This window comes from Medicago sativa, chromosome 6, assembly GCF_051527215.1.
Source record: "Medicago sativa cultivar Bolivia chromosome 6, Bolivia_mono, whole genome shotgun sequence".
In the NCBI taxonomy this organism is placed as follows: domain Eukaryota; kingdom Viridiplantae; phylum Streptophyta; class Magnoliopsida; order Fabales; family Fabaceae; genus Medicago; species Medicago sativa.
Window position 1 is genome coordinate 52060258 of NC_140754.1, and position 9743 is coordinate 52070000.

Below are 9743 nucleotides of genomic sequence, written 5' to 3' on the forward strand. Positions count from 1 at the left end.
TAGCTCTATACAACAATTATTATTACTATCGTTTTTTTTCTTTTAAACCACCAATATAAGAAAACTATGAGACTCCTTCACATTTAGAATTACATTCTTTCTTCTTACTTGTATCAAATTTCCATCTTTTAGTATGACAAGGTTCTACTACCAACCAACCCAATGAATCTATGACCTACATGATTGTAAGGAATAATGCCCTTACCTCGAAGTGATTTCCTTTCGACGATAGCACTCTTAGATGTTCCACAAACCAGACGCACGAACAAAGGTTTCAAGTTTTCTTCAACAAAGAGGATGTAGTATTAGAACATAATGAAAGAGGTTTAAAGAAAGAAAACAATGGAATAGTCCTTACCTCAAGGAAAGAATTGCACTAGTACGAGGTGTTGGTAATAATGTGTTTCCACTATAGCAGCAACAAAGCCTTATAATAGAGTGAAAATTTAAAAGGATGCTAATGAAAATCCATTACCCCATCTAGAATCAATTGGGCTCCTCACAATATGACTTCCATAACTCCATTCAAGGAGATGAAGTTAACCTGCAATAACAAAGCAAAGATGAAAACAAATTAAACCAAGATAGGACAGAGCAAAATCAAAAACCAAAACACACCAGCTTACATGATATTAACCCAATAATAAGAGAGCACAAAAAAGAAAGGCTTCAAAACAAAAGTGTAGAAAATGTTTAATTGTCACTATTTCTATTTCATATTCTCCATAATAGCTAGTTACCAAAGTGTAAAAAAGTACCACCACAATCACCATAAGAAAATTGTTGTTGACACATTGCATAAGGCTGTGTCACACATGTAAAATACGATTATGCCCCCTCAGCAGTTAACTGCCGAGGAATTCAAAATCCGGCTGTAACTAACTGCCGAGGAAAACCTGGATAGTTAACTGCCGAGAAATGTTTCATCAGATGAAACAGGAAACCTGCTCCCCCTACACACTATTTTCATAAACTTCCATACCTTCATCCAACCCCCCCTCAAATCTTGCTCCAAAATGATTCAAGCATCAAGCATAAGAGCTATCAACACACTCTTGACGTAAAAAAAATAGGCATTGAGCATTTTAATCGGTTTATTTTTTGATTATTGTATGGGTATCTACGTTAGTTACGTAGAACCCTGGCATGGGAAATCTCTGTAGTATACTGCCGAGGAAATTCTCGGTAGCTTACTGCCGAGGAAAACAAATACTTGTGAAAAAAATTTCACAACCGAAAAATGGCAGCTACTGCCATTTTTTTCAATTTTTTTTTCTTTGTTTTTTTTGTTTTTCTTTGTTTTAATTCATTATGGAATGTATGTTTATGCATTAGTTAGTTGTTAATTCATATTTTTGTGTTGTTTAATTATAGTAATGGTAGAGAACGCGGAAAATGTTCCGGGAGAGACAAAACGAAATTTTGTCCAAATTTCCGGAGATGTCAAACCGCCTAAGGTTGAAGCCAAACCAAACATTGATGGAGCTTTCGTCCATGTTGAAGCTTCTAAATATGTTGGCCCCGGTGTCCTCCCACTTCAAGCCCACGAAGTGGACACGGCTAGGTTTTTTTCGGACGACGTTAAGTGGAAAGATAGAGAAGAATTGCTTGAGTGGGTACGTCGTCAAGCAAATAAGGCGGGATTTACAATTGTTACACAAAGATCAAGCTTGATCCATCCAATGTTGCGCCTAGTGTGTGAAAGGAGTGGAGCTCACAAAGTGCCTAAAAAAACCGAAACATGCGATAACGGGCTCAAGAAAATGTGGGTGCTTGTTCATGATTAGTGGATATCAAAGTACGCAAACAAAGGAATGGGGATTGAACATTCTTAATGGAGTTCACAACCATGCAATGGAGCCGGCTTTAGAAGGACACATTCTTGTCGGTAGATTAAAGGAGGACGACAAGAAGATTGTACGTGACTTGACCAAGAGCAAGATGCTTCCAAGAAATATTTAGATACACTTGAGGAACAAAAGACCACATCGCATGACAAATGTGAAGCAAGTGTACAATGAACGTCAACAAATATGGAAGGCAAATAGAGGTGACAAGAAGTCGTTGCAATATCTAATCTCGAAGTTGGAGGAGCACAACTATACATATTACTCAAGAACACAAAGTGAAAGTACTACAATCGAAGATATCTTTTGGGCTCATCCAACACCTGTTAAGTTGTTTAACAATTTTCCAACGGTTTTGGTTATGGACTCCACCTACAAAACCAACATGTACAAGATGCCAATGTTTGAGGTAGTTGGGGTCACTTCGACCGATTTGACATATTCGGTTGGGTTTGGATTCTTGACACATGAGAAAGAGGAAAACTTTGTTTGGGTTTTAAAAATGTTGCGTAAACTTCTTACGTCAAAGATGAATATGCCTAAGGTGATTGTTACCGATAGGGATGGGTCTTTGTTGAAAGCAGTTGGAATTGTTTTCTCGAAAAGTTATGCAATGAATTGTTACTTTCATGTGCAAGCAAATGTTAAAAAAAAGGTGCATCTTAGATTGTAAATATCATTTGGGAAAAAAGGATGGGAAAGAGGTGAGTAATCATGATGTTGTCAAGAAGATCATGAGGGCATGGAAATCTATGGTTGAATCGCCCACTCAAGAGTTATATGCAAATGCATTAGTGGAGTTCCAAGATGCTTGTAGTGATTTCCCACCTTTCCTAAAGTATGCCATGACCACCTTGAATGAAGCGAAGGAGAAAATAGTGAGGGCATTTACAGACCGTGTGTTGCATCTTGGTTGCAGATCCACTAATAGGGTAGAATCGGCTCATGCTTTAGTGAAGAAATATTTGGACAATAGTGTGGGTGATTTGGGTACTTGCTGGGAGAAAATTCATGACATGTTCTTGCTTCAGTTCACTACGATACAAACAACCTTTGGTCAGAGCGTTACCGTGTTGGAACATAGATTCAAAGATGTCACTTTGTACTCCGGCTTAGGTGGTCATGTGTCTATATATGCTTTGGACAACATTGCCTTGAAAGAGTCACGTTGTAGGGAAACGTTGTGCATGGACGAGGAAATTTGTGGTTGTGCTTAAAGGACATCTTACGGCCTACCATGTGCATGCGAAATTGCTACTAAACTTCTTCAAGAAAAGCCAATTTTATTGGATGAGATACGCCACCATTGGCAAAGGTTACGCATGGGCGAAGAAAGTAATGAAGTTGGTTTTTCTGTCGATGATGAGTTGAAGGGTATTTGTAGAACGTCTCAAGAAACTCCCTTTCCAAATGAAGTTTGAAGTCAAAGAGGCTTTGCGGCAGTTGGCATTTCCTAAAACCACCATGATGTCTCCACCACCACGAAAAGTACCAACCAAGGGAGCCAAGAAAAAAGTGGACATTGCGAGGTCTAAAGGAAAAATTACATCGACTAGTCGGATCCCTTCTTCTTGGGAGGTTGATGATTCCCAAAATCCGGAAAGTCAACCTTCACCATCACCAACAACATCATCATATAAAAGGAAAAAAGGTGCTCGTCATGGTAAAACACCAATTTCCCCACTTCCACCACCTTCTCGGTATCCAAAGCCTAAGGCTCTCCCGGTTATGAGGCCTATTGATTATATGCCACGCTTCATGCTTCCATTTATTGAAAAAGTGGTGGATGTTATTGGCGATGGACATTGTGGATTCCGGGCTATAGCCGAGTTCATGGGCTTGACCGAACAAAATTATCTCATGATTCGTACACATCTTATTCAAGAATTGAAAGATCATAGAGATGATTATGTTGAAGTATTTGCGGGTGAGGATCGTTATAACTACATTTTAAATGGCTTACATCCTTCCACAAATACAAAAAGTTGTGCACATCTTGTTGATAAGTGGTTGACTTTTACGGACATGGGACACATTGTTGCTAATGTTTACAAAAGGTGTGTGGTCGTGTTGACAAATCTTGAAGTTGGTAACTCGGAATCTTTTTTCCCACTAAGAGGGCCACCACCGTAGGGTAAGCAAAAAACTCCCATCATGTGCCTTGGGGTAATTCCGAATCATTTTGTGCTTATTTACTTGAAGAATGGTTGTCCACTACCTCCATCATCTACGGAGTGGCACAGTCACAAGAAACAAGATGCGGTGACTTGGAAAGATGAGTATTTGGATCAACATGAGTTGTTCCGAAAGCTCATGGCTATTGAAAGTGGAAACAAACCGCCGAAACCACAAAAGGAGTCAAACAAAGCGGCGTCTATTTTGTTGGACACTCCCGAAAAACCAAAGCAACAATTTGAAGTTATTGCGGAAGATGAGGAAGATTCTATGCAACTTGATCTTCTCCAATCACTTACCCTTTAACGAGTGATTTTTTTTTCGGTGTTAGTCCTTTTTTTTGGTAGAAATTACACCGACGTATATTATGTAATTTATATTGATATATATGATAATATGACTTTTATGTGGTGAAAATAGTGCAATAATTATTTATAGCTTATTAATGTTTACACATTTGATTTATTCGTTATTACATTCCATTTAATTTTGTTCTAATCTATGATTCTTTTCTTAAAGCTTTTGTCAAGTGAAACATGTTTGAGATTGCAAAAATTGAAGGGCGTGTTAGGTACTCCGCGTTTAAAAAGACGGTTAAAGTTATGATAACGAGGACGGACTCTCTTGATGATTTGAAGGCACAACTTAACACTTATTTTGAGCATCTTGGTGAAAATCAATATACACGGCACTTGTTTGGTCAAATGCCATGCATAGACCTAGGAGAAGATAGAGATGAATACGCATGGAAAACGGCAAGCTATATGCCTTGGCTTATTAAAGACGATAGCGACCTCATATTTATGTTTCGGAATATGGTGGAAAATAATATATTATATATGTATGTTCGTTCCATATGCAATTGTGATGAATGTAAGTAGGGATTTAATTTAATTTAATGATGTGTAATGAGTTGTAATGTGTTGTTTAATTATGGACACTTAATTATGGAAACTTTGTAACGTTTTGATGAATTTCAAACTTTTGTGTATTTTGAACCAAATGTCGGATTGATTTAATTATGGACAATTGTAAAAGATATTGTATTTTACTTGTTTATAAGTGAGTTTAAATGTTGTATGAATTATATTGCCTTTGGAATTGCTCTGGTTTAATTACAGGTAAAAACTGGTCTAAAAATGGCTTGGAAATGCTTAGCATTTATGCAGAACCAACTGTCTGCATAAATGTTTTCCTCGGCAGTTAACTGCAGCCGGCTATGAATTCTTCGGCAGTTAACTACCGAGGGGCCAAAAGCATATTTTACATGTGTGACACAGCCTTATGCAATGTGTCAACAACAATTTTCTCACCATAATGGATACTGCATACAACCTACCCAAAATTAACACCAATACTAAAAATTATTCATTCATAATTGTCAAACTTCATTTACAACGGATCTAATTTAAAATAAAAAATAAAAAATCTGTATACTATTAAATGATATTTCAATGGTTAAAAATAAAAATCTGGGTACCGTCTAATCTATGATATCTTTCACTTCTAAAAAATTAAAAATAATCAAAACTCTTAAATCAAAAACTAGACTATAAGTACAATAATATCCCCAAATATACAAGTCACATGAAGAACTCCAAAAAAGAATTTAAAAATAACTTCAAAATAAATAGATAAAATTTTAGTCCAAGAGATTTATCAAAGGAAATGAGAAAGTGAAAGGAAAGTGAATGAATCAAAGACAGAAGAAAGAATGAACAACTATAGACAATGGAAAAACCCTAAATCCCAAAACCCCTTTGATATAAACCCTAGAAATTGAACATCAGTTATTAACCATAGACAAACATAGAGATTGAGTAGCATAACCATGGTGAGGGAGGAGAGTTGTTGGTGGTGTCGCGGTGGAATGGATGAGGAAGGAAAACGAGATGGAAACTGAGGGAAATTGTGTTGAGTCATGTATATTATTAAAACGTTAATTAAAAATTTGTGTTGAGTTTTATACTTTTTTTTTTGTGTGGTAATTAGTATTTATATATCATTACACGCGAATTAAATACAAATATAAAGCTTGCCATAATGGTAAAAGAGTTATCAGCCCTTAAGGGATGTGGGTTTGATCCCCACACAATATTTTTTAGGCTTAAACCCACTTTTTACCCTCTAAGTTAGCAAAAGTTGCAATTTTGGCCCCCTATTAAAAAAATGGCAAAAGCGACCCCTCATGTTTAGCCCCTATTGCAAAACTCCAATTTTGACCTGGTCAACGCCATGTGTCAAGCCACTCAGCATGAAAAGTTGCCAGCTGTATATTTTTTGAATTTTAAAAAATAAAAAATCCACATATTTACCAACTGAATTAAAAAAAGAAAAAGGAAAAGAAAAAAAGGTAACCGCACGTGAGAAAAAAAGGAAAAGAATGCAACGAACACACACCAGCAACTCTCTCCCTCACCTTCATCTCTCTCACTCTTCAATGTCTCACTCATCTTCATCCTTCTTCTTTAAGCTTACATAATCATCTTCATAAAATCATCAATTCAAGCAAAACCCATAAATCAATATCTAACACAAAAACACCCCGAATAATTCCATATTCATAAAATCATCAATTCCAGATCCTATATGTGCTTGGCTAACTAATCTATGTGCAACTTTGTTGTTCTCGCGTTTAGTGAATTGAACCAACGTTGTCTGAAAGCTACCTAAGCTTTTCCTAATCCTCTCCACCAATCTACCCCATGGATGGTAGATCCTGCTATTCTCCATGATGGCCTTGGTAACCACTTCATAATCAGACTCCATTATCACTGTTTCGAAAGCAACAGTCATGCGCAAAGTCAATAGTTAACAAGATAGTCGTTGCTTCTGCCGTGAGAGGATCGTTTGAATCTTCCTTCCGCCACATGACTGCGCTCAGCCCCCAAAAGCCCTCTTTACAATGAAGCTTTATGGTCGTTGTTGTTTAGACAATTTATCCATGTTTCTTGTGAGAAATTTATGTTAATATATTGATTTGTGCAAAAAAAAATTAATTTATGAAAAAAGAATTTGAAGTTGCTGGGTTTGATCAGTTGTGGGGTTAAGAAGATAAAGGAGGGAAGAGATTGATGAAGAAAGAAGGGAGAGAATGAAGGGTTGGATTCTCACGTGCCCCCTTCCAATTTCTTTTTATTTTTTATTTTTTAATTCATAAAATACACATTTGGATTTTTCTTTTTCTTTTTTAATTTAAAAAATACACACGTGACATCCAACTCACTCAAGTGAGATGCCACATGGCATTGACCAGGTCAAAATTGGAGTTTTGCAATAGGGGCTAAATATGAGGGGTCACTTTTGCCATTTTTTTAATAGGGGGCCAAAATTGCAACTTTTGTAAACTTAGGGGGTAAAAAGTGTGTTTAATCCTATTTTTTATATAAAATAATTAAAATGGATTAAGATTTAGAGTCGGATGGGCGGATGTTAAGTGTACAAAAATGGTTTTAGAAAATTACCATCAGTATTTTGAAAATTTAGCATCGGCCTAGCCGAGGCTATATATTTCTGGAAAAAAAAAAAGAAAAACAACCAAGGGTTATAGCGTAGGTGAAACCGACTCTAAATCGACGCTAGTAGCGTCGGTGTCGGGGGCCGACGCTAAATTTTCGACTCTAAACTTCAGTTTTCTTGTAGTGATTTTGTTCTCTCTTTATATTTTGTTGTCGGTTAGAATTTTAGAATAGTTGAATGTGTCATAAATCATAATTTTTTTTGGTGTTTCATATGTATTTGACCGCTATTCGGCATAAGTTTTAGGCTGTGTTTGGTAACATAAATAAGCTAGCTTATAGCTCGTTAGATTAGCTTATAATTAGCTCGTTGGATGAAAATGTGACGTGTTTGGCAACAAATTTTCTCATGAGCTTATAGCGTTTTTTGAGAAGCTATTTCAAGTAGCTTTTGAGCTTATAGCTGGTAGCTTTTTATATTTTCTTCCATTTTTAACCTTTATATTATTTTTTGTTTTAAAAAAACTACCCATTCAAGAAAACAACTACCCACATTGTGTTTATTTTTTTTTTTTTACGGTTGCGTTATTCACTCTTTTTTTTTCTTTCTATTTGATGTTTTTTTAATGTTCCTGTTTGTTGAAATATGTTTTGAGGTTTGTATTTTTTATACGGTCTCATTCCTTTTTTTTTTTTTTGTAATAATATACAAATTTATTAAATATAATCTCAATTAAATTCATATATCACATTTATCATTTTAAAGACAAAAAATACAAATTCATATATCACATTTATCATTTTAAAGACAAAAAATACTTTGAAATAAATTCAAATTGTTATAATAAATATATTAGTTAAAAATGTTTATAAATATAATTCATAACATATTAAATATATGTCCTTAAATAACATATTAAATTTATGTGTGATGTTTTCACCGTGCACCCTTCGCCACCGATCGACCTTCCGGCTCTGATTAGGAACGACGCTTCAGGCACCCTCTTCACTAGGGCCTAGTTTCTATTTCTGTCCTCTGCTTTCCTGTTTCTGTTTTTGTTTTCTGTTTCTAATTTACTTTTGTAACCAAAAAAAAATTATGTGTACTTTTCTGTGATTTTACCAAACACACCCTTAATATAATGTTGTGATTGAATGTGGGCCACACCATCAATGATTTTGATGTTTGTATGGCCAATTTTTAAATTGTGGTCGCTGGATATTGCATCACAAACATTGATAGCGTAGATAAATTTATCAAAACTTTGGTTTAATTTCAAGTTTTCAAATTCGATTCTCATTAGTGTCAATTTTGTGGGATAACTTGGCTTCTTCAGAAAAATTGGAAGTTTTTTTAAAAAAAAATAATATTGGTTTAGTTAGGGATATTATTATTGAGAGTCAATCAATTAACGTTGTTGATGTTCTTTGCAACTGATTCTTTAAAATTTCAAAAAATTTACAACTCAATCCATTCATGTGATTGTAACATGTCAAAATGTCAACTTGTGTGTAGAAATTAAGTGATAGTAATTCTCAAAACATATAGCAATTGATTAGTTAACGTAGCTATTCTTACCAGATTCTTCAAATCACGTCCTTTTTTATCTTTAAATTTTTTGCCATGACAAATTCACCATTATTGTTGTTGTTCTCACTTTTTGATAATGCAACTAATTTTCATTTCATTTTATGGTAGAGACAAAAAGGTATTGTTGTAGTATTGAATTGCTTAGTTTGTTTTGATCAGGCGAGTTATGCTGCATTTCTTGACTGTGTTGTCTTCCACATGAAAGCTATGATGCCGGAGCAACTTAAGCATGCACTTTTGGATGAAGATTTTATTGAAATAGCTGATTTTGTTGAAATTTACTGGTTTTTAAGACATTTGTATTCAGAATGGGTTAATGACCCTCTTAAAACTCAGTTGATGGAATTTATTTTCTGATGTGGTTGAGGCAATTTTCATGGAATGTTCACGCCTCAATAATAATAATAAGGTAGTTATTGTAAGATATTTGCATGTTAAACTATTGAGCCATATTTATGAAATTATTGAGCATTTTTCTTCTTTATTTTGGGCGTACAAATTTTTGTTCAATGCCGTATGAAAAGCAATTTTGCACGAGAGGAATTGAGTTATACTTAGATATTGGAGTTGGTTATTTTAACATGCTACTTATAAAGGGAAAAGAAAGTAAGACAAACAATAAGGAATTGGCCTTGCAATCAAAGGGATGGATGTGTATTCTACTGGTTCCAG

General features: G+C 35.0%; 1 pseudogene; it reads left to right on the plus strand.

Moving 5' to 3' along the window:
- Window positions 1–1112: 1112 nt before the first annotated feature.
- On the plus strand, window positions 1113–4335 carry LOC146915563 (uncharacterized; annotated as a pseudogene).
- The last annotated feature ends 5408 nt before the right edge of the window (window positions 4336–9743 follow it).